Source organism: Biomphalaria glabrata, chromosome 6 (assembly GCF_947242115.1).
Source record: "Biomphalaria glabrata chromosome 6, xgBioGlab47.1, whole genome shotgun sequence".
In the NCBI taxonomy this organism is placed as follows: Eukaryota; Metazoa; Mollusca; class Gastropoda; family Planorbidae; genus Biomphalaria; species Biomphalaria glabrata.
Window position 1 is genome coordinate 54171601 of NC_074716.1, and position 26601 is coordinate 54198201.

Genomic DNA, 26601 nt, shown 5'->3' on the forward strand with positions numbered 1-26601 from the left:
GTCCTCCAAAGCAAAGTTGGCTGCACAACGAAAAAAGGCCACTCTTTAGAGATCCTGCTAATAATAATAAGGCTAGTCTTCGAGTCCGAAGATCAGTGAGGAATGCAGTATTTCACGTGGCTGCGCAGTCCCAGCTGTGACCTACATATTTTGCCACATCCAGGGCAAGCATAACCATTGTCCGCAGGTGGTCGATTTAGATTTTCTTTTCGCCGTCTGTTCTCGACAGCAGATTTTCTTTTGGTTTTAAAATGTGTATCCCGCGGCCTTCGTAAGTGACCTCCAGCTGTCTCGTTCTGAGGCCGCATGCAACCAGGTGCTCTCATCTGTAAGCCAAAGAAAGTTGACGCCTAAGCTGGTCTTTGAAGCGATTCCGCGGGGAAAAAAAATGGGGGTGGGGAAGATTTAGATCTAGTTGCTCCATAAATCTAGAATCTATGTAAGAAGAATAGAACTACAGAAAACTGAAAAATATCCTTGGTAACTGATAATTTAGTTTATTTGATTTCATGGCTTTTCAAAAAAAACTTTTTTAAGCTTACGGACAGTCAACTCATTTGTTTTGAAATCACGGAAATGGCAACACTCAATGTTTGTCGTAGAAATAGAGGGAAAATTGATAGATTTCAAATTCCCATATTATGTCTATATATCAAGTCTAGATCTAGATGATTCTGTTGATTCTCTTGCAATTGAAATTAGTAAACAGATTCTAACTGACGATTTCGGTAACCTAAAATTTTTATAAATAGTTAAAAATACTTTCAATGAGATGAATCTGGTAGGTAGATCTATAAGTAAGTATAAGATAATAAGTTCTAGGTCTAGACATCTCTTTTGTCTCTACTACTCTGACTCTATCTAGTTACTAGACTAGATAGATCTAGTATTCTTTATTTCTTAGTTCTAGACTAACTCTTGACGTCTTGAGTCTCTTGATCTTGAGCTAGGCCTAGTACTACTACTAGTACTCCGAGTAGTACTCAGTGAAGTCAGTGTGTAGTAGTACTATTAGTAGCACTCTTAGACTCTAGTAGTAGTAACTAGATTCTAGATCTGATCTAGATCTACAGTAACTTACGTTTATCGAACAAGTTAAGCTCATTCGCAGACATTTTTTATGTTTGAATTTGTGTATCTCCGTAAAAATTAGACCTAGAAAAAAACTGATTATATCTATGAACTCCTCATCCATTTTTCTTAAAATGTAGATATGTTTTATTTTATTACTACTCAAAGTTAAACTTATATTTGATGTTAAAGTGAGTCAGGTCGATGATTTCAAAAGCTTAAATTATCGAACACTTTTTTTACCTTTATCTTATCTTATCGAACATATTAAGAACTTATCGAACACATGAGAAGTATGGTGTTTAAAAGTGTTATAATCTTAAAATTTTGTGAAAAGTATGGTGTTTCAAAAGTGTTATAATCTATATTTTTTTTTATTTATATCATTTTCTTTTTACGCCATGTCAAGACAAACAGATTTTAGTCATTTCCACATGGTCCACATCGAAGGAATCTATAATCTGTCACTGATCAGCTCTGCTTAGAAACTGACGGTGCTAAGCCCAGTAACGCATTATCGTAGTACTTATTTAGGTCTAAGCTATTTTGAGTCATAAGGTCATTAATAAATTAAATCCAGATATTATCTATTTGAGGGAGAGCCTAATAAGCTTTGGTAGCCAATAGATAATCCTCCCCAAGTCATTGCAGGACACAACAGTTTACTTGGTTCACCTAAAAACAAAACATACAGTACGCGGTCCTACGGAACTAGCCGCCGATCTAGCACGCTCAGTGTATGTAACAGCCCAAAAGTCAGTGCTAGATATTTTTTGATCTGGGCGGGGAAGGGGGGGTTGCTGAAAAGCTATGGTAGCTTGCGAGCTGTGTTACCTATAGATGTAGATAGATCCGCCCTCCCTAAACCACCTGGTTGACCAAAAAAAAAAACGTATTTTAGAGCACGCTTAGTATTTGTCACACACACACAAACAACATATCTATATATCTATCATGCCTAGTGTTTGTGACCTAATTAGCGGCTTGACCTTAGGTATTTGTATGCATAGGTTACCACACTCTCTATATACATGAAATTTTAAAAATAAATCATCAACCTACTCCTTTAAAAAAAAAAGGGTCATCACCAAAGAATAATTTTAATGGAAAATATCTTTTTCTTTCTTTCAGGAGTGCAATGCCCAGAAATAGACCATCATTTAGACTAATTCTCATGCACATTGAGATTGCCTCTGCTGAATTACTTCGGTTCAGTCTGGAGGACTTTTCTGAATCTCAAGTAAGTCCTATACTGATTGACACTATGGGTTCTGTCATTATCAACAAGAAACTCTTAAGAAATTATCTGAGGTGTTCTCATTTTCCCAATTAAAATATACAGATGAAAAACCTACCTTTGTGCATTATGCATATAATTGTACATTATTATTTGAGTAAAGAGCAGATGGCTTCCTGACTTGTCATATTCTGCTAGAAAATTTGTCTTTTTATGGCATTTAACGTTTAACAGTACACATGCTTTCTCCATGCAGCTGATGTATCCAAAGGAGTGGCAATTGCTGATACAGTTTGGTATCAGTGGTGTTGCAGGCTCTGCAAATTGCCTAAGGGTTGCGGTCTCCTGATTTTTTCTCAGGGTCAACTCTCAAAACCTTTCCCATGATTCGGTATAGCTGCAAGGCAGCAGAGCTTTCAATTCAGAAGTTTCCTTCTCCTAGGTGGGTACAAAGAATTGATATTTCTCTAGTATCAGCATCTTGGTTTGTCATCAGAAGTTGGCTTTGTACTTAATGTAGCTGTGTGATAGCAATGCTAAAGTGAACTTGTGCTTTGAATGATTAAAAAAAACTTTTTTTCAACCAATGCAAAGCTTCTAAGCTTTCTTCATACAAAAAAAAAAGAGACAGCCTCTTATTTTCTAGCCTTCTTTTACACTCTGAGAGAGAAAAGCTTTTACACTGCAAGTATCCCTGCTGCTATATGGTAGTAATGGTGACCATCTTTCAGACTATTCAAACTTCTTATTCTGACCAAGAATGACGTTGAAATAATTTGACCTAATGCAGAAATAAAGCAAATTTAACTCCTTTCTGTTCCAGCTCTGGCTTATCTTCTAATGTCATTAGTTCTTAAAGTGAACCAATTCCTATCTAAATATTTTTTCATGATACATTTTTTTTTCTACTATATATATTAAAAAATGTTAAGAAAATATTTAAACCTTTTTTTGCTTAGGAAATTTGGAGGAAAGAGATTCGTGAAAATTTCCAAAAAATGAAAGCTGAAGGTTCCAACTTACTCCAGCTAGAAGAGGAGCTTATAAAAAGAAGAAAAGAAGAATTAAGGTATTTTGTATGGAGAGTATTTGTTTTTTTTTTTTTCTTTCTCATGAAATTAAGATCATTTATTTATGCAACTGAATTTTTTTTTTTCATTTGACTTTTAAGTACTTTGTTTTATTTTTAAGTAAGACATAATAAGCTTGCCAATAAATTTTTAATTATCTCATGCCCTGACTTGTATCTATATAGACCTTGACTAAACATATAGTAAATTTGGATATTTCCATTATTTGTTGCTATGAAGTGTTAACTGTTATGTTTCAATATGTTAATTATTTTGTTTAGACATGCACAGGATGTCAGAGAGCATTATGAAAGCAAGTTGGAGCATGCTAACAATTTGTATATGGAATTAACAGCTTGTATTCTGCAACTGGAAAAGAGAGAACAGGAGCTCATCAAGTAAGGACATGTTCTTTGGTGTTAATGTTAGTCATGCTTTACAATGTTTTAAGGGTGCTTTTCTCAACCTGTGGGCCATATCACAAAAGGACCCGCTGACAAGGACTTGACTTATTCCTGTGCACTCCCAGGGTAGCATATGGCCACAATCACCACCAAACTCTCCACTAAACTCGGTTCTGAGCAGCTTTCTTCGCCTGTCATTCAAGTACCCTCAGCTTCACTGATGACTGACCTCTTTCAGGTTTGCGTGGGTCTGCCCACTTTCCTCTTTCCTTGCGGATTCCAATCAAGTTCGTACCTTGCAACATTGGTAGCTGGTTTTCGCAGGGTGTGTCCTATCCAGCTCCACTTTGGCTTTGTGATGTCTTGGGCTATGGGCTTTTGTCTAATTCTCTCCCACCAATTGCTGACAAGGAGCAGTCACATATCTGGTCCCTTTTTTTTTTTTAAACTTTCTTATGGCAGTATTAATAAAATTACTTTATATTGTACAATTAAATTTTACTAAGATTATATAATAGTTATATTTATTTATATTATATTTATGTTAATTTTTGTTGTAAATGTTCTTTTTCAATGGATACACATTTAGATACAAGTAAAGTAACTTTAATGTTGCGTATACTACCACTTTGGAAAGCCTTACTATTTTACTATTGATATAGATGTTTTGTATGAACCACAGCATAAGCACAGTATATTCTATTATAGATGTATCTAAATAAGTGTTTCCCAAATATTGGAATATAAATATTGCACATTGGAAAAAAAATTTATCTGAATATTTATCTTATTTTTAAGGTAGAATATTCCTTACATGTAAAATATATAATTTGTAAAACACTTTCTGTTTTGTATTAGAATTTATGCTAAGATAAACTGTTATTATAATTAACCCATTAGCTCCTTCTGCAATCTAAAACGTTTTCTCCTGTCATTGTTGTCGTAAACTGTTGTAGAACGTTTCTAAAATCCCCTTTTTCAACATAGGCCTACTTGCTTTAAACTTTTTTAAATAGAAGATTTCTCCTAGTCTTGTTGCAAGCATGACTATAAATCATTGTGAAGATTATCGATTCTATTTTTAGTAAAATCTGGAAGATTTTTATTGTTTAAATAATTTTTCAAATGAAATGGCCCATAAACCCCAGTGTATAAGCCCCCACCTGAGAAAATGAGTTCTTCTTCTTCGTTCTCATTGTTATGTTGTAGTGTTCATATGACTAGAGATGAACTGCGCAGTGGTTTCCATATAATTTTCTTTCTATTGGGGTGATTTGGGGTCAATGTCTTATACTGGCCTCTTGGTAGAGAGAGCAGTTTTGGAAGACATTGTCGGCATTTTGTGGGAAGCGTGGTCGAGGGGCTAAGTGCGCTTGAACTTGGCTTGTCTCGGCTACCTAGAAGGGGGCTAGAGGTTCGACACCCGACTCGGGCAGAGTTGCGTTTACTGAGCGCCTAAAGGCAGCACGGAAAACCAACTCCTAGATACCCCCTCCCCCCCACCGGTCCACAAATGAGATTGGACCAGAGCGCTCTGAGCATGCTAAAAGCATGAAAGTAGCGCTGTATAAAAGCTATAATAATAATTTTCTGGTGATACTCCACATGGACAGATTTCACTGGTTCCAATTTTGAGCTTCCGGTACATTTGTTGTTGTATTCTGTTGTGTCCTGTCCTGAGTCGAAAGATTAGACATTGGTCTTGTCGGGATAGCTTATAGTAAGCGTCATCTTTCTTGTGATTTGATTTGGATGGGAGCTCGTCCATTTCTCATTTATTTTATCTACAATTAATTTCTTCATTTCTTCTGGATAGAGTGCAGAGTTTACTTGTGAGTTTGTTCTCCCACTCTTGGCGAGTGTGTCAGCCTTCTCATTTCCTGCTAGTTGTATGTGAGCTGGTATCCACTGAATAACAGTTTTTTTTTGCTGTTGTTGTTGAGCTTTGTAAGTGCTGTTCTGAGGTTTTTAATGTAAGGGGAATCAGAGTTTTGCAAGCTTTGGAGGGTTGTTTTCGCGTCTGTTAGAAAGACAATCTGACTGTGAGGAGAACTTGGATGATTTGCTAGCATGGTAGCAGCTAGTGCTAGTGCTTCCCTTTCTGCTCTGTGACTGTCAGAGAGCTTTCCAGTTGCAATGGATTTTTCTAGTTTTCCTCCATCTGGCCATTCGATAAGTATTCCAGCTCCTCCATTTGTGGTGGCTTTATGGGATGAGCCATCCGTGTAAACTCTGATCCACTGATTGCTAGGGTAATTGGTATGTAGAAAACAGTTCACTATTTCCTTGAGCTCTGTTGGTCTGTAATCAGATTTTCTTTTTATGTTTTCAATATGGTCCCTTATAGTAGGAAGAGGGCCTTCGTCCCAGGGTGGAGATTCATTATAGTGTATCGAGGATTCCAGAGTAATTTTTTCAAGTTGGTGTTTCTTTTTTAGGCTTAGAGATTCCTGTATGAAATTGGTTCTTTTGAGACGGTTTTTTGTGCCAGTTTTGTGGATTTTTGTTCTGAGTGGGTGCTTCTTCAAGGTTTCCAATTATCTTATCTTATCTTATATAATACAGACGTTACTTCAAAAAAGAAGATGATTACGTCCTACGCGTCATGCATTTAGTCATGCATATTAACCAATGACTTAAATTCTGCCAAGTCACTGGTTTTCCTGGCTAGCTCAGGCAACCCATTCCATGCTCTAATAGCACTAGGAAAGAAGGAGTATTTGTACAAATTTGTCCTAGCATATGGGACGAGGAATGTGCCTTTATCTTTGTCTTTCAGAGTATTTTATTAAATTTTGTTTTTGTATTTGAAGATTATGGTTCAGTGTTTTATGTATGATTGCTACTTTACTTTTGAACCTTCTGTCCTGAAGGCTTTCTAAATTTAGTGATTTTACTAAAGGTGTTACTCTAGTCAAATGTGAATATTCGTTTGTTATGAATCGCACTGCTCTATTTTGTGTCTGTTCTAGTTTCTTAATGTTTTCTTGAGTTGAGGGGTCCCAAACAGAGGATGCATATTCTATTATTGGCCTAACCAAGGTTAAATAACATTTTAGTTTTATGTTCTTATTTGATTTATAGAAATTTCTTTTAATAAATCCTAATGCTTTGTTTGATTTTTTTGTAGTTTCATCAATATGTGGATTCCATGACAGTTTTTCATTTATTATAACACCTAGGTATTTTGCGTTTTTAGTCTGTGTTACTGGTTTGCCATGAATAAGATAAGTGGAATTAATTTGTTTTAGTTTTTTTGTTACTCTTAACAACTGACATTTTTCTGGGTGGAAAGACATGCTCCAATTTGATTCCCATTTCTGTAATTCATCTAATTCTCTTTGTAAAATATCTGTGTCTTGTGTTGTTTTTATTGTTCTATATATTATGCAATCGTCTGCAAATAATCTGACTTTTGTTCCTGAAGTAATGCAATTTGGTAAATCATTTATGTAAATTAAAAATAGTAGTGGACCCAAGACTGTTCCTTGAGGTACACCTGAGTTTACTGTTATCGGTGTTGATTTAGAGCCATTTATTATTACAGTTTGTTCTCTCCCTATCAGAAAGTCTTTAATCCACTGATGCAGTGGACCATTAATGCCGAGATATTTTAATTTTTTAAGCAAACTATGGTGGTGAACTTTGTCAAAAGCCTTAGAAAAATCTAGTAAGATAGCATCTATTTGTTCACTATTATCTAAACCTTTTGAAAAATCATCAAGTTTAACTAGAAAAAAATAGTTTAGTTATAATCATATTTTTTTTTTAGTTACAAACTAAAATGTTTAATTAAAATTTGTAAAATTTTCAACATGTAGTAGCAGTTGAAAAGCACATCCCAGTTTTCTGGTCTTGTGATATCAACAACATTTGATTATCAAAGAGTGATGCAGTTAACAACTATTTTGTCAGTCTGCATTTGAAGAGGGTAAAGTAGAAGTTACCCGTGAGTCAATATCTGCACTTGAAACTAACAGTAGTATTAAATGTTGCTAAACATTTGTTTACCAAAAGCTTTTATGCAATATTATGAATAGAGTTGTTCCGAGTTTTTTTCTAAAATCATGTTCTGGTGTTTAATGTCTGTTTATAGTGGGAATCTGATTAGCAAGTTAGGTAAATATTTAGTAGTTTTAGTCAATTCATTTTCTGCAAACAATAATTTATTAACTGCAGGAACATCAAGTACAACCTTTTTATAGCTTAAACCTTTGATGAAGCAGAGACATATAATAGATTCTAGTCTTAAGACTTATTATTGAGATCTATGTCTAAATTGACAAATTATAGATCTAAAAGCATTAGCATAATGAACTCTAGAAAAAAAACACATCCTAATCCATACCCTCCCTGACCAAAAAGTAAATAGACTGTAGGCCTAGTGTACCGTACACCTGAGTTTACTGTTATCGTTGTTGATTTAGAGCCATTTATTATTACAGTTTGTTCTCTCCCTATCAGAAAGTCCTTTATCCACTGATGCAGTGGACCATTAATGCTGAAATATTTTAATTTTTTAAGCAAACTATGGTGGGGAACTTTAGTGAATTGGGAAAGGATTTTTATTTCTCTTCTTTCATTTAGAGAGATCAGGGCAGCGGTTTCCTCCATAGCTCTTATGGGTGTTGTTTTGATTGCTCCTGTCATTATCCTTTGACCAATATTTTGAACCTTGTCTATTTTTCTTAGGTTGGTTTGGGCTGCTGAGCCCCATGCTGTGGCACCATATTCTAGTACAGGTCTTACATAACTGGTATAGGTCTTTTTCAGGATGTTGTGATTAGCTCCCCAATCTTTGCCAGCTAATTTTTTCAAGAGGGATAGTCTCTGGATGCCTTTACTCTGTGTTTTATCTATTTGGTTTTTCCAGGTTAGTCTCGGGTCATAGGTGACTCCAAGATAAGTAGGGCTGTCATTTTTTTCTAAAGCTTCCAAATCTAATGTTAATTTTATTGTTTGTTGTTTTGTTGACAGTGAGAATATGGTATATGTGGTCTTTTTTGTGTTGATGGACATGCCCCAGTCTTTGGACCAATTATTGAGTTTATCAAGAGCATCTTGTAATCGAAATTTCGATGTTCCTACATATTCTTCTGTGCTAATTATGGCAAGGTCATCTGCATACATGCTGCTTTTAACTTTTCTAGGTAGATCGTTTATGAATATTAGGAAAAGTGTTGGGGATAGGACTCCTCCTTGGGGGACGCCATTTTTTATACCCACTGTGCGGCTTCTTTGTCCTTGCATGCAAACTAAGGCTTTTCTATTATTTAGGTATTCCTTTATCCAATTGTACATTCTTTGGGATATGTGATGCTGGATTAGCTTGAGCAAGAGACCTTGTTCTCAGACTTTGTCAAATGCTTTTTCTAAGTCAACCCACACAATTGTTGTTGGTTTCTTTTCTCGAAAGCCGTCTTCTATTACTTGTGTGATGAAGGCAATTTGATCTTCTGTTGATCTGCCTTTTCTAAAGCCAGCCTGGGCTTCAGTGAGTAGGTTATTTGACTCAAGGATCCATGTCAGCCTTCTATTTATCACTCTTTCCATCAGTTTGCAAGTACAGCTAGTGAGGCTGATGGGATGGTAGCTATCCAGTTTATTTCTTGGTTTGCTTTGCTTTAGTATAGGTATCATAATGGCTTTTTTCAGATGTTTGGAATTCTGCCAGATTTCCAGCTAGCATTGAATATTTGTAGCAGTTTTCTTTTGGCTTGAGGACCCAAGTGAAGAAGCATGTCATTTGATATTTTGTCCGAGCCCGGGGCTTGTTTTGGTTTGAGGACTTTTAGGAATTCATCTAGTTCCTTCATTTTAAGATTAGTGGTCATTCCCAAGGAGTAAGCTGGATTGTTTTCTTTAATTTTATCTGGGATTTCTGAGTTTACATCTTTATTTCTACTTTCATTAATTTGTATTTGTCCTACGCTTTGGAAAAACTTAATGAATTCATTTGCTGCTTCTTGGCCTTTCAGGGGTTTGTTGTCCTTTTCTATTACTATAGGAGTTGTTCTGCTTTCTTCCTGGTTGAGACATTTGGCTATACGCCAGAGTTTGTGACCATCTCTATATACGTTTAGTTGTTCTCTTTTTTCATGCCAACTTTTCCTCAAGGCAGAAAGGTAATTTTTCCTGAAAACTGCGTTAGCTGCTTTTAGATTTATGTTATTTTCTATACAAGGGTTATTTTCTACTTTTTCTGGCTTCTATAGTGTCATTGAGGAGTTGTTGAAGGTGATCAGACCAGTTGGGGATATAATCTTTTCTTGCTCCTCTAGGAATTGATTCCTTAGCTGCTAGGAGGATTGCTTTGGAGAAAGCTGAGTATGACTTATTAACCTGATTTGATTTGCAGTTTATTGAAGTTGTGTATAGGTCTGTGAGCTTTGAGAATAGGTGCCAGTTGGCTTTTTTGTAGTTGCATCTGGGGATGGTGGAGTTTTCTGATATTTTGAAGGAGGTATCGATACTGATCAATATGGGTCTGTGGTCACTGGTGGCTAGCTGGTCTGCAACTTCTCTGGTGCACTTTTTGGATAAGTTGTCAGTTGCAAAGGCTAGATCTGGAGTGGTTGATGTTAGCCAAGCTCTTGAGAAAAAGGTTGGTTTATCCTCAGGTTTATTAAGCAAGATAAGTCTGTTCTCTGCTTGCCATTCTTCAATTTCTTCTCCCCTGGCATTTAGGTCTGGCTATCCCAAGCTCTGAGAGTGACTATTCATATCTCCTAAGATTAGACAGTCTTCTTGGTCAGGTATTTGTATGTGGTCAATCTCGATTTCCTTGTCTGGTGGGAAGTAGCAGTTAAATAGATAAATATTTCCATCTGGGAGAATTAGCTTAGTTCCCATTATTTCTGAGTCTGAGGAGTTGGGCATAGTTATGTCTGTGGTAGGAATATCATTTTTAATGAGGGTGGGGATTCCTCCTTTGGGTCTGATTTCTCTATCTTGTCTGATGCAGGTGTAGCCTCTAATGGAGAAACGAAGATTACTGTTCAAATGAGTTTCTTGGATGCAAGCTACATCAATTTCTTTCTCATGCAGAAATATTTTTAGAGCTTGTTTTTTCTTTTGGATGCCCTCTGCGTTCCATTGTAAGATTTTTAGACTTTTGGTCTTGGAGTGTTGGCCAGTAATATTTACTTTCTTGTCCCTGCTCCTGGCTCCACAGGCAGAGATAGAAGAACCACCAGCTCGCTTGTGTGGGCTCCTTCGAGGGGGAGAGCCCGGCCCCCTACCTGCGCGGCAGGATGCCACATCTATTAGAATCGTTACTGAACTCCAACATAGATGAAGTTGCTTGTCAATGTGTTATGCGCCAGGAGGCCCATTGACTCCGACTTCAGCCTGCTTTTCTTTCTGGGTGTGCTCCCATAGCCTTTGATCATCCAAGATCATCTGCAAGGTAGCAGGTGTTTATTTTCTGAGTTTTCTCTCCTAAATGAACTGCTATCCCTAGCTAACGGGTTTCATCTACCCGGGTTTAGAGTTAGAGCGCCCTATACTTGCTTTTTGCAATCATTTCCCTGGATTTCTCAGATGTTTTTAGTAAATATTCTAACCACTGGAATACTTCACCTCATCCTCCATGACTGCAAACCAGTTGGTCCTCAGCTGTTTATTTGCTATTCACAGCTAACCCTTATATCTAAGGGTCTTTCCCCTATCCGCCACCTGGGGACGCGCTTGGTAGAAGGTGGTAGCTCCCCCAAGAGAAAATTAGTATTTTTGAAGCTTTTTTTATATTCTAAAGGTATTAGAAGTATATATTTTTTTAAACTAGACATATTGTTCTATTTTTTAAAGTTGTTTGTTTATTTAGTATTAGATCTTAAGTTTGATTACTTTTTCAAAATATTTATTTTTTAGGATTCAGGGTTATCCCTCTTTGATTAGGGCCTTGAAAGGTTTTTTTTTCTAACTGGAAATAGAAGCTATTGGGTTAAAATATGAAAAAAAAAAAAAATGACTACATGATTTTGGGTCCTTGAAGTGCATATCTTATTTAAATCAGGCCCAGTATTGGTAAGTTCAATGCTAAAAATGAATTTTGAACCCAAGATTGATTTCAAGTTATATAAAATAATTTTGGATCATTTTCAGCTCTTCATTCATTTTTTTTTTTTTTTTTTTTGAGACTATCTCTTGTTACTTATGCATGATGTTGATATTTTCTGTATGATTATTTTGTATCATGGCGAACATTGAATTTTAATCATGAAATATTTTTTTTATCAGACGAGAACAACAACTGACTTTGTACAATAAACATAGAAAGAGTATCGTTTGACCAATCATAAAAGCTCAAGAAAAGTTAGATCGACTTGGTAAAAAATGTACACATAGGTCAGGGTCTGAAGTCACGACGTAAGTAAATTTTCTTGTTGTGTGAGTGTATCTTTATATCCACAATCTATAGCTCACACTCCACTATCATACTGCAAGGGATCCTTGGCCATGTAGACATAAAGCATAAAGAGAAATGAAAAGATAGAATTTAGGTATAGAATGAAATAAAGAGACAGATTTATGGACAAAAAGGGAAATGACAAGGCACAATCTTACAGAGGGAAATGACAAGGTAGACATAATGTCAAAGTAAGGGTCATTAATTGAGGAACTGGAAAGACTTGTAATCTATAACACTGTTAAGTAAATATTAACTAGCAATCATAAAGAATATCTTCACCAAATGGTATTAAGATGCACAGGCTGAGTTATGTACAGATAAATGACCTGCCATTAGACCTATATGAAAATGGTATTTAGAAAAAGAAAACAAGAAATTAATTTTAGAATATATATGTGGTTTTTAAAAGATGAATAACAAGAGATGGAGATGAGATAATAAAAATAAAGACTTTTTATTTCTCTTCTGACTTTAGGCCAGACTCTATGAAAAACACAGAAGGGAGCATTACAACTAGCTCTGAGCTGGTACCACCGTCTCCTACGAAATTGCATACCAGGAAGTCTCGTCATCGTCGGAATAACAGCAGAGGTTCTATGAAAGACATTACCTCTGCTCAAATCTCAATCTACATATGAAGCATCACTGGACACCCAAACATCAGACAAACTTAACCCTGCAGGGCTTCATCCTACTGACCATGCACCCTATCCTAGGACATTTAAATTTTTGGGACCTGCCACTGCAATTGGGGAGTATCGAAGTGAAGATGAAGCTGATGGCCAAGAGACAAGGTTAACTCATATGGAAAACAACATTAAGAAACGTCAGGAGTGTTGTAGCAGAAACTCATCCACTTCTGCCACCAGGCACTCGCCAATCTCAAAACACTCACCTGTAAGTAAACACTTACCAGCATCAAATCAGAACTCTTCATCCTATCAAGACAATAACATTAATGATGTCTGCTTTGGCTGTGATGGTGGCTGCAGTGATGCTACTTGTAGCAGAAACGATCATCCCAGGTCAGTGCAGATGTGGAGAGCACATGTGACCAATCCCCTCTGTCCAGCCCAAAACAGAACTTGGAAACTATGAGTGAAAAATCCTCTCCGGATATTGACCTCTCATCCCGACCTGAAACTGGGTCAGCTTCATGTTCTTGTTCACCGGTTACCTCCCCTGCTGACATACTGGAGGATCAATCAAATCCGGTGCGAGAAAAAGACTCATATGAAAATTTAAATTACCCAATCAATAGCTCAGCCACTGAAAGTTGTCATTTAACATCTGGTCAACTTGAGGAATCTCTCCAAGACAGTCCTACTACCAACTCTAACAAAACACAGTCTGTGCAACAATACAACTGTCAATAATCAACTTTTGGCTGTCAACTCTGGCTTTAAACGTGTACATAGCAGTCAGGATATGAGGGGACAGAAGAATAGAAGCCCCTCCAGAAGGATTCTTGAATCTGATTTGATGGAGGGAAGGAGTTATGAAAACATTAGAGGATACAATACGCTAGGAAATTTAGAGACCAACTGTTTCCAAAGTGGAGTAGAAAAAAGAAATGAGTCACCAGAGAAGACCAATGCTCCGAAGAAGTTTAGAAATACAAAGGTTAGTATAGTAAAATATTGTATCAATGTTAAATGACCATTTTTGTTGTGTAGTTATGTAGGTCTTATCTACACTGATCTTAGTAAAATCCTGACTTCCCTGTTACTTTGATCCACACTGTGTCAGTGGGAGTCTTCCAAAGTTGTAGTTTGATCATGACTCATTTATTCCACACAGTGTCAGCGGTAATAATCCCCATCTTGATAATAAAAGACATAACCATATAAATTTCATTGAACCGAAGGTTAAACACCAGTCCACTAATCAGGACTGAAGTGCCAAAGTGTTCTTGTATCACATAGAATAATCATTTAATTGGTTCCAGGTCACTTCATCCCCTGGTCACTTCATCCCATGGTCATTTCATCCGCTAGTCATTTCATTCTCTAATCCATCAAATTATAAAAGTATGAAATTAACAATATTTCATATATTTATTTTTAATATTACACATTATAATATAATAATTATAATAAGTATAATAATAATAAATATAATAATTACACATTAATAAACAAGAATAAAGTATAATGTCAATATAAAAATTGTTTTTGCTTGTTAATTGAAATCAATAAGATAGGCTATTGATAGTAGGTACAGAAGAAGATCTTTTGGTTCCTATTGCTGTACATTGTTCCTAATTTCTCGGCCAGTGTTGCATATGTCTTGAAGTCAGCGTTTATTAGAATAAATAAAATGTTATATAATAGGGTTTGAAATGACACGCACATAATGAAGAAAAAAAGTTTGACAAAGAAAGATAAAGTGAAAGATGGCAGTCAGGTGATACTTTATCTGCGGTATGGTCATAAGTATTCTAACTATTCTCATCTATCAAAAGATTTACACTACTTCCACCACACCTTGGCCTTTGATGATAATTTATGAGAGCAGAGTGGCCTGATCATAATTATTCAAATTGTACTTCTATTTCTAAAAAGATTTTCCCCACTTCCACCACGCCTTGGCCTTTTATCATTACATCACCCAATATGCACAGGATAATATTGACATCCCTACAACAAACAGAAACTATATAACTAAATACAAACCCTGCATTACAATATATAGGGGGAACACTATAAACACTATAATAACATGTTCAAAGCATGAAAAAAAAAAATATTCTAAATAAGAATATTTATATATTATATGAAATGAGTGCTTAAAGGCAAACCCTTAACAACACAATTATACAATTATACAATGACTAAAAACATTTTTAATTGGGAATGATCTGACCAAAAGTGAGAGGGATGAAATAACCAGTCACCGTGTAATTGGACCAGCCAGTTATTAGCACCAAAATGATAATTTCCTGGTGCGGTCAGATTAAACACTCAAGTCTGTAAGGTTATACAACCTCGTATGAATTTTTATCTTCAGCCTATATGGTTTGTTAGTGGGATACTTATAAAATCACAGATGATAGATTTTTATGTTTGTATCATTTTTCTTATTTCATCTGGTTTGTAAAAAACAACAACACTTGAAATAAAAAAAAACTGAAGGTGAAAATGCTCCTCATGAGTTATGAAAATATGATTAATTTGTTAAATATTAAATCCATTGCCATGTCTTTTCAATTGTAGCAGGGATATCAAGGCGAATTATTGCAAATGTATGTAGGCTTTGCCCCTCACCACCCAACAAACAAGAGGAGAAGCAGTCTTTATAAGACATGTATCTAGAAACTTTCATTTGAACATGACAAATCTAAATGATTACATACTTCCTTTGAATAATTATTGTATTTGCAATGTATGCAAATTTACTTTCTTCCTCTATGGGGGACATTGCCTGCCAAACTCCAGTTGGTGCCTTCTGGTAACTTGAGGGAGTTTACCCTCTTGAATGTTTTGAAAAGAGCTAACATTGTGAAACATCTGACAGTCGCTGGCCTCTGCAGGCTAACTGGTGATATGCTAGTTGGTTGTTTGGGGATAGCAATGAGCTGTTGCTTACATGGTTCTTGCATGCTTGTCTGGTTTAAGGGCTGTGATTGTCAGACTTTAGAGCTACTGCTGGAGTTGATCTGCTGCCTGTTCTGAAGACTTTTAAAGGGTCGAGCCTTTCTCATATGTGTAGGTTCCAAACTGGTGGTATTAAAAAGGATCTCTTGCCCCCCTTCACTTTTGTGGATTAAACCCTAAAGATGATGCTTCCTTCCACCTCACAATTATTTGGCTATGTGAGAAAAATTGTCAGAAATGAAACATTCTATATTTTCTTGCCAAATGTTTTAGTGTTCAATGTACAGTGGATATGAAATAATAATAATAATCTTTGTTATCTGTAAAGACACTTGTCTTACAATTTGTGCATTACTTCAAACAAAACATTATAACTATAGAAAACCAAAATGTACATTCACACCAGACTCACTTATAATTTACCTGTGAAAAGTTTATATCAGATAGTTTCTGTGAAGTAAGATTTCATTCACATAATACTTTGTTCTAGTTATCATCATTCATTATTTTTATAAGCTCTAGCTTGGGATTGCACAAGACAAATTGTTAACAATCTGGGCCAACTTAGAAAATGTTTTGACCACTTTCTGAGCCAGGAAATTATTTGATGAAATATTTTTAAAATCTTTAACATAATTTAGATAAATTATAAGTCTTGGGTTAGTTTTGTTTTATATATATTTTCTTCAGAAATTTAGCATATTACCTCCTAGTTCAAACATCCTGCAGGATGACAGGTTTGAACCCAGGGCCATTGTAATGACAACCAAAGCACAGACCACACTGCTAAGAAGCCATACTTACTTAGTAGTCAGTTCTTCCATCCATCTATCCCAGTGGCGCTACAGCCCATGGAGGGCTCTGGCCTGCTTTAACACATCCTTCCATTCAGATCTCTCCTGGGCCTTTCGTCTCCACGCCCTAACCACAAGCTGCTTCAGATCTGCTTCCACATCATCTATCCATCGCATTCAGGGTCTGCCTTTGGGTCGCCTGCCTTTGGGTTTCTGCCTGTATACGATTTTCCCCCCCTCTGTTATCTGACATTCTTTCAAGGTGACCTGCCCAACGTAGTCTGTTCTTTTTTATTTCGTTCACTATTGGTGGGTCTTCATATAATTGATATAACTCATGGTTAGTGCTGTCCTCCACCCTGTTTCATCCTGTATGGCACCATAGATTTTCCTAAGAATTTTTCTTTCCCAAGTGTTAAGTAAATTTTCAGATGTCTTTGTCAATGTCCAGGTCTCACTTCCATACATTGCTGCTGGTCTTATTATGGTTTTGTATATTATTTTCTTGGTATTTTCTTAGGTAGTCACCTAAGATTTCTTCTGAATATTTTCCAAGTCTCTTAGTTATAAGCCTAGACAGTATCTTATAAGTCACATTTAGTAGAGAGATTCCTCTGTAATTACAGCACTTTAACTTGGATCCTTTTTTGTGTATTGGGGTTATAAGAGCCGTTTCCCATTCTGTTGGTATTACTTCTTCTTCCCAAATTCTTGATATTAGTCTGTGTATTTGGGAATCTAAGTCTTTCCCTCCATATTTAATTAGTTCTGCTGTGATTTGGTCCTCTCCTGGTGCTTTGTGATTCTTCATGGTCCTAATTATTTCTGATGTTTCAATTAGTGTTGGAGGGTTCACTAAGGGATCTGGTCCCCCATGTGGCAGTTCATATTCTCCATTGTCTCCATCTTCAGTGGTATTTAGGATCTCCTCAAAGTATTCAGCCCATCTCTCAATGACCCTGCTGTTTTCTGTAATAAGCTGACCATCTTTGTTCTCACACATGTGTGATCTAGCTTGAAATCCATTCTTTTCATCTTTAATTTTCATATACATTCCTCTCATGTCTCCCTCCTTTGCTAGTTCCTCTATTTGAGTAATCTTGGACTTTTTCCATTCCTGTTTTTTCTTTCTTACAACTTTTGTGGCCCTTCTTCTTGCTTCATTGTATTGCTGTCTAGTGTTTCTGGTTTCTCTCTGTAGCATTATCATTCGGGCATTGTTCTTCTCTTCTATAGTTTGTCTGCATTCATCATCATACCACCCTATTTTCTCGTTCTTTGGTTTAAGTCCAACTACCTCTTCTGCTGTTCTTTTGATAGCATGCTTTATTATTTCCCAATGCTCATTTATGTTATTTTCGCAGTCCTTTTCTAATGTTGTCAGTTGCGTTTGGAGTGCCATTCTATAAGTTTCTGCAACAAGTGGATCCTTTGTGAGTTTTTGACTATCATATTGCTGTGCTCTCTTTCTTTGGTAATTGTGTATGGTACTTATTCTTTGTCTAAGTTTAGCTTTTACTATTAGGTGGTCTGAGTCAGCATTTACTCCTCTGAAACTTCTTACATCTAGTATATCTGATCCATGTCTCTTATCTAGGAGTATATGATCTATTTGATTCTGGGTGTTGCCATCAGGTGAGATCCAGATTACCTTGTGAATATTCTTTTTTTGGAATTTTGTGCTGCTGATAGACATTCCTTTTCCTGATGCAAAATCCACAAATCTTATGCCATTATTGTTGGTCTCTTCATGTAAGCTTTCTTTGCCAATTATTGGTCTGAATGCTGGTTCCTTTCCAATTTTTGCATTGAAATCTCCTAGGACTATTTTGATGTCATGCTTGGTGCTTCATCATAAATTCTTTCCAGTCCATCATAGAAGGCTTCTTTTGTGTTATCATCTGCATCTTCAGTAGGGGCATGAACATTGATAAATGATATGTTGAAGAATTTTCCTTTCAAACGTAGTGAGCAGAGTTTATCACTTACAGGTTTAAATCCAATGACATTACCTACCATTTCCTTTTTAACAGCAAAACCTGTACCTAAGTTGTTAGTGCTTCCACCACTATAAAATATAGTATACTCCTTGGTTCTGAGAATGTCCGAGTCTTTCCACCTGATTTCCTATATTTCTTTAACACTTCAGTAAGTTGGGCTAGCGCACCTGCTCTATAAAGGCTTAGCACTTCCATGTCGCAAAACAAAAATCATGTCCTTTTCCAGGCCTAGGTCGTTTTCCGTTGAGATCTGTCCAGGTTTTCTTGTGTGTATTAGCTTTCGTAACAGTATTTTTTATATGACAGAGTTGTTAGCCCTGTGCATAACCATCTGGGGGGCTGCCCCTTTCAGCTCTCTGGATAGCTGCCTTTATTTTCGGGTAAGGTGCCCTAGCCTTTGTGGATCCCTCCACTTCCTGCAAGGCAGCAGGTTTGATTTTGGTCCACCCCGGGTATTTTATTTCCCCGGTACCCACCATATCTGGAGGGCATTCCCCTATCCGCCACCTGGGGAGGCGCTCAATGGGAGATCAAAATCTCCACACGAGAGTCAGTTCTTCTCTTTAGATAAAATCTGTGAAGAAAACTGATGAGATTTTATGTTTAAAGACAAATTTAGATTAGGTTTAAAGAAAAATTTAGATTAGGTTTAAAGACAAATGTTTAAATGTTAAAAAAATAAGTTCATCCACAGTAATTATAACTTCAAACTAAATGACAACTGTATGTTTTGATCACACCATTTTGAACTGTCCCCACAGCACTCTGAAGATTCATGCTCAGAAGAAGTAGGAGACGTTAGTGAGGATGATGAATCAAGTAGCCACCCTCCCTGTCATCAGTCTCACTCAACTCTCAGTTCTGAAGGTGTCTGAGGAGGACATGACTAGCAATCGCTCTGGTCATCAAGATGGCAGTGGTGATAATGGCTTGTTGTCTACGGGTAGTGCAGAAAATTTACAAGCAGAGTTGACAAAGTTTACAAATATACCTGATGGGTTGTCCGACAGGGAGAAGACTGTCAGGAAGATGAGGAATAAAGTCAACTCCCCTGACAGAATATTTGAAGTAAGTAGGAACTATTAGTTTTGTTTGTTTCGGATGTACCTTCAAATTTGAAGATTATTTTCCAAACCTCCTGCAGGATGATGGGGTATGGCACCGGGCAAAGTTTGAACCAGTGATTATTGGAATAACTGTCCAGGGCGCATACCACATGACCAGGCAGCCCTGCTTTCCACTCCAACCAGTTGTTGATAAATACATTTGAAAAACTAAATAAAATAGAAAGAGGCATTATCTCTGAACATCAAGAGGCTACACTGAAATGGCCTGGAACATATACTGCATATTTTTCCTCAAGTAAAAGCACATGTTAAAATGTGAAAGGTTGGGGTATACTAACTTGTGCCATCTGTACTTCTCTTTCATGAAAACTTTCCTTAAAAAGATGTACAGCTATGTCTGTTGTAGCGTACTGCTCAAAAGAAAATAGAAGAAATGTGGGGAAAAGAAGGAAAACATTCATGCAACTAATTAGAGAGTTTAAAAGCAAACACTGCCTCGTTATAGAAAAGAAAATTAAGAGGGCTAAAGTATAGGTTGGGGGGCATGGTGGCAGAGTGAGTGTTTGGCTTCTAAACAGAAGACAGTTGGTCATTGTGCTGGCCACTTAACACACTTGTTAACCATCTGTCATAGAAACAAGGCGACCTTTATATCATCTGCCCCAGCATGGTTCAAAGTGTGGGTGACTGCCAAGGGCCTTGTGGTTTTAGGGGCCTCACACCTCCAAGGTTTATCTATTGCATGAAAGACGCGCATCTAGTAGAACAAAATCATTTGAAAAAAAAAATCTTCAATTTCTATAGCGCTGTTAACACACATAATGTAGGCTCAAGGTGTTGTGATAACATGGCTTAAAGAAAAAAGTTAAAATTGACAAACCAATTTTTTAAAAGGTTTGAGCAGACAAGTCAAAATTTTCTTTTTGAGTGTAATGAAGCATGTTGCTTGTCTAAGGTCAATGCTTGCATGCACTGAAAAAAAAACCCTCAACTTTTGAGGAAGAAACTTGGCAAAACTAGAAGTGTTTAGCCCAAAGCAAGGCTCTTAGAGGGTCACATGGAGTGATCAGTTCACTAAGGTACAAGAGCATATCTTTGTTCTAAATTCAAAAATGACAAAGTATGGCCACCCTGTAGTTGATCTTGTACTCACAGAAAGCCAATCAAGTGTATTCTAGAGTGTACAGAATCTCATGTTGTTTTGTTTCTGAATTCACTGCAACTTATCAGTTTTACATGCTGGCATTGCATTTTATTAGTTAAGCCAGAAAAGTATGAATGCCAAAGCAAGCTTTTTTGTTGACACACTTGTCAAATATGGTAGAATCTTGCCCAATATGTGCAGCTGCAGACAGAGATGCTTACAGAACTGAATTATGTGTGGGTCAAAAGATACAGTTGATTCAAGAAAACTCTGAGATTGCGAACTACATGTTATGCAGATTCAACAGTGGATATTTAATCACATCTGTCTCTTCTGCCAGTCAATTCAAGTGTAGTTTTTTTTTTCATTATCTGCCCCATCATCAGCGGGGTGGGGGAGGTCTATAATGTATGAGCTGCTGTCTCTGTAAACGTGGAAAAAATTAAGTAATTCTGCAGTCAAATAGCTGTATATAAAAAGTATGAATAATTTCAAATATTTTTTATTATTCACTATTAGCTCTAAGTAACTCTAATTCTGCTTCACTTACTCACTATATTTTTATTTCATTTTAGAAATGTGATACAGAAACTAGTTCAAGTTCTGATGAATGCTCTGACATGACTGTCTCATCAACTATACACAAAACCAGATCTCTAGAAACTAGTACGCACTGGTAGTAGTTTTTCTCTTAGTTCTATTTCCTCCAGACAGAAGTCATCAGTTCTATCACTTACAATTAGTGTGTTCAGTGAACTGTGCTAGATAAACATCATTCGGACATCGATACAAATGGTTAGACAACCATTTACAATGTTTTGTTTGGACATCCATCAAGTTGGATAGACTACCATTTACGCTGTTTTGCCATTTGTTTAAATCAAGCAGTAAACTAGTAATGATTTATTTCCTTATGCTAAACCCAGTCTAGCTTCAATTCATTGTGATTGACCTATCTATAAGTAGGCCATCTCTATAGTCACTTTCCCCACTATGTAGTTTTATTACTTCTTTCATCTTAGGGAATCCTATTCAATATGTCATTTATTAAATGGCTTCACTTCTGAAATAATTTCTTAATATGTCTGGTAATTATTAATACCAAATCTTCAGAGATCAGCTCCAACAGCAGAAATAGATTATAACATCAACAACATTTTAATACTAGTCATTTTGTTCAAAAATAACACAAATTGTTAGTTGTATCAAGTCTTACAACATTAGCAAGATGTCACAAATTATACATTCAACAGTCGTGTGAATGGCTGTCTGAAATTGCATGAGTGTTTTTGTCTCTCATTGCACTTTGTTTTAAAAGTGAGACCAAATGAGACCAAACTTTTTTTATACACTAACTTCCTTCTATTGTCTAAAGGCATTGACTGATACTTCTAAACAAAGATATTTATTTTCTCTCTTTGTTCACTTTTTTTTCTCTTTCTTTACTTTTGGATTATCTTCCTTTTCTTGTTTACATTTAAGCTATGGAATGTGATATTTTCCTTTGATTTAGAATCATCTATTTCTGACATCAGCACAAATTTTATGGCATTCTCCCCTCATGAGTATTTTATTGCTAAGCTCTTTGTTATGTCTTAACATTTAGTGCTGAATTCACTACTTCTATAGTGATATGTCAAAGGAATTTGTTAGGCTTCACTTGTTTACAATATCAAATGAGGCAGATAAAAGTTAAGTTTTTTTTTGTTTTGTGTATTTTGAGTAAGTTTTATATAATGACAATAATGTCATAGTAAAAACAAAAGAGTTCGATATGAAATGAAAACAGTTCATAATGCTAGTGTCTTTGGAGACAGTCAAGTTTTGTTTATCAAGAAGTTTTGGACTTAATTATTTGGTTAGTGACAGCGATGACAGACAGATTCCCTTCATTATTAGATTAAATGTTTGAACCGCCAACACACTTGATTGTCTCATTATATTGTTGGCATTGCCTCTGTGTTCATTTGGTTAGTTGAAATTAATTGTTAGAATACTCAAGACACAGCGAAGAAGTTACCATCCACATGTACATCTAGGCCTGACCACAGTTTGAAATGCTAAGAAGATTGTCAAAAACTAATAGTCAAATTCTATGAAATAATTGCTTCTTGGTAGAATGAGATGTTAGCCAATCTTGTAGGATGTTAGTAAAATCTTGATTTTTCTATTTCTTCTATTATAAAAAAAAAGACAATTATACATATTTTTATCTATCAGTATTAAACTTAGTTCAAAAATGTGCATCAAATTTTCCTTGGAGAAATAAAAGCCATTTGTTGTAGCTTCAGGTTCTTGAGTGAATTCAAAAGTTTCTGCTTCTACTTGAAAGAGTGTCAACAAAGTATCACTGAAGCCTAACCTTTATTGATTAGACTTGAAAGAGTTCAGTGGTGCCAAACCTTTATTTCAATGCTGACATAACAAACAGACAGTTTGTTATTATTGTATTTGAAAAACATAAATGTCTACCAAAATTGAGGCCTACTTTCTCTTTACAAAGGTAACCTGTTAATCATAAATACTGTATGTTAAAAGATGAAGTTAGTGATAGGCTTCTTCAAAAGTTGGTTACAAGTTTCAATTGTGATTATAGAGCTGCTTGTTTGTTTGTTGTTTTTATGGTTTTCTTTTTATTGAAAATAGTCAACTTTTTATGTGTGTGTGTGTTTGATCTCAAAACACACAATAAAAATTAAACTGAGTGAATTCATCAGTATGAATTTTAACCAGGTGCAGTAGTTTGTATTTCAAATATCTAATAAGTCCACTTGGGCGTTGTTTGCTTATTGGGAGCTCTGTTTGATTAGCCAGCCACTAGGAACTTTTGTCTCTTTAAAAAAAAATGAGCATTTCCTTTAATTTCCTTTGAACTTTAAGATGACTCATTTTCAAAACCTGATTGCATTCAAGGTTTGCGTGGCCGATTGCTGCACTTAGTGTAGCTATATTGGCTTAGCCAATGTACAAGGAACTATTGCATATTGGTAATAAGCTAAAGCACAGGAAAATAGTATTTATTGATGACTATTGCTAACAGCCAATATGAAAGGGATTTTCAGCCAGTGCATGTTTTCAAGAGGGGAAGAGTTCTCTTAAATAACTACAAACAATGATTTCATTGGCAGTTTTCTTTGCTTCTTTTCTCCTCATTTTCATCTTTGCTTATTTTACATTTATTTGTTTAGCTCAAGTTTATTTATTTAATGACAATATCTTATCAAATCTTTAAAATATCAAAAATAATTTAAAATTAACATATCACGTTTTTAAAAAAGTTGTTTTTTTATGTATCTTATAACATGGTAACTACTATTGTCATTCCGAGACAAGAATAAAAATAGATGCACATTTTTTCAAGTCTATTTTTGCATTCCTAAAAGCATGTATGCATCCAAAATCCAAAATAGTGATACCCAGCATAGGGCCCATGGTGCAGTGCTGTTTGGCTTTTGAAGCTTCTGCTCATAGTGCATAATCAAACTGCAGAGGCAAATTTCATTTTGTTTTTAAATGTGGCCCATGACCTGTATTAGAAATTCAGCCTTCAGGCTGGAAAAGGTTGGGCAGCGCTGATCTAAATCATTCCTTGAGAGTTTTGTCCACATTTTTCTTAAGCAATGCATGATTTTATTTCCTGACCAACTTTTGATAGGCCAAAAAAAACAAACTTGTAGGCTTTTTAAAATGTTGATAGAACAGAAAGAAAAAAATAGATTCAAGTTTTCTTTTCGGGGAGGGGGGGGGGTGCCCTCTAGTTATTAGAAATACAGCATTCGGTCCTACAAAAAAAAATATTTTTTGTTGAGACTTAAATTTGTTTTGTTTTTTTAATAGATCAATTTTCATTGTCATCATCTCTAAATTGAATTATTCTCAATCTGAAAAAAAAAAAATTTTGTCATAGAAACATTTATTACTACATAACCTGAAAAAAAAAAAAAAAGTTAAATATTGTATATTACAATATCTTATTGATTTTTACTAATGAATTTTTTTATGTCAGTTTTTCTGTGTCTTATTACTCTTCTTTCATACATTTGTAAGTGTTTATTTCTTTGTATAGATCCTTTTATTTATTTTAACACACACATTGCTTCGTTTGTCTGGAACTGGTCTTAAGGTTTACCAGTGACATTTGTATACATGCCCAGATTATAATTGTTTAATTTGGCCACATAGTTTTGTCACTATTCCATTCATTAGACAAACTCAAGTTTTGCTGGATAAAACTTGCTTCATCAAAACATTGGTTTCGCTGGCTGGACTATCACCTTGATTCTACCTCTTATTGAAAAGAGTTCATGTTATTTGATGCTTTTGTTTGACTTTTGCACTCTCAAATATACAAAACATTAATGACAGGAAAATCATGAAACAATTGGGTTTTTTTGCCATATCTACTACTGTTGTTAAAATTTTAGGGGAAAGGGGGGGGGGGGACAAAAATGTCCTCTGTGGACCTCTAATTAATTTTTTTTTTATGTTTGCTTTTTGGTTTGTTTTATTTACATTTAGTTTGTCTTGCTTCTCATTTTATAAGTCTGAAGAAACCAAACAAGCTGAGTGAACATCTGTTTAATACTTATTTTTTACAAATTATATTTGGTAGCACTCTTTGGCTTTTTTTTTTTTTTTTTGCTAAAGCCTTTCTTGTTGAGTAAGTTTTAAATTTGCTGTGTGATTAGTACATTAAAACAAACAAAAAACAGTTTTGTATATATTATATTACATTATTATTCATAATTGTTACTAATCCATTCAAACACTTGTACATTGACAGTAGAACTCTTTTGTGTTCTCCTGATTCCTACAATCATTTTATTTCTTGTTATTTGTAGGACTATGATTCAGTTGTTTTTGTTGTCAATTAGTGCTGCAAATGGTTATTATGTATTGTGTGATGTGTGTATATGGTTTTAAAATCTTTTATGATTATTCTAAAGACAATCATTAATAAATGATGGGTTTCTAGGCATTGAACTTGACTTGTTATAAACTAATAGGCCTGTAAGCTAATAAACTAGAAATGATTGAATTTAGTTGTGATGTCTTTTTTTTTCGTTTCATTTAAGAAAAGTGCATTCTAAAAATAAAATAGATCCCATGTTTTAGGAAGTAATTCAATGACATTTAGGTGGGGTAGCTAGGTCTTGTATTCCTTTGTAGCATTAAAGAAGCTACATGTCGCCCATAAATAAGCTAAATACAAATGTGAAGGTAACTGCTGAACCAATGCATTAAAGAAGTTGATAATCGTCTTGCAAGTACCTCTTTCACTCATGCTGCCTACAAATAAATGACGTCTACCAAGCAGTGGTTGTCACCACTATTTTGAATAGTTCTTCAATCAAAGGGGCCTCCGTTCTTAAATAGGCTTACTTCGAAAGGACCACCTTACAAATATAACTGTACCAGTGACTGTCATATAGTTATGGACTAGGCCGTGTCAAAGCTAAACAGACACCGTAAGAGTGAAGCAATAAAAAATGATATCTCCTCATGAACTCAATGACCTCTTTGGCGCACCACAACAAACACATCACCATCACATCTCTGAGATCCAGACTGCGGCCCGTCTCCTCCTTCCTGGTGAGTTGGCCAAGCACGCTGTCAGTGTGGTAGCCAAGACCATCACCAAGTACACCAACAGCAAAAAAAAGTTTTATAACAATAAGTCAAACAAAAGCCCTTTTCATTTAACACATGCCATTTTTATCGCCTTTTCTTGTTCCCAATTAGATAATTCCCTATCCGATTGAGTCTCTTTTGATTTATCTACGTCATACTCTGTTAACAAAATTT

At 35.6% G+C, this 26601-nt stretch overlaps 1 pseudogene; it reads left to right on the forward strand.

Moving 5' to 3' along the window:
• Nucleotides 1–370: 370 nt before the first annotated feature.
• Nucleotides 371–25834, forward strand: LOC129926894 (mitogen-activated protein kinase kinase kinase 13-B-like; annotated as a pseudogene).
• The last annotated feature ends 767 nt before the right edge of the window (nt 25835–26601 follow it).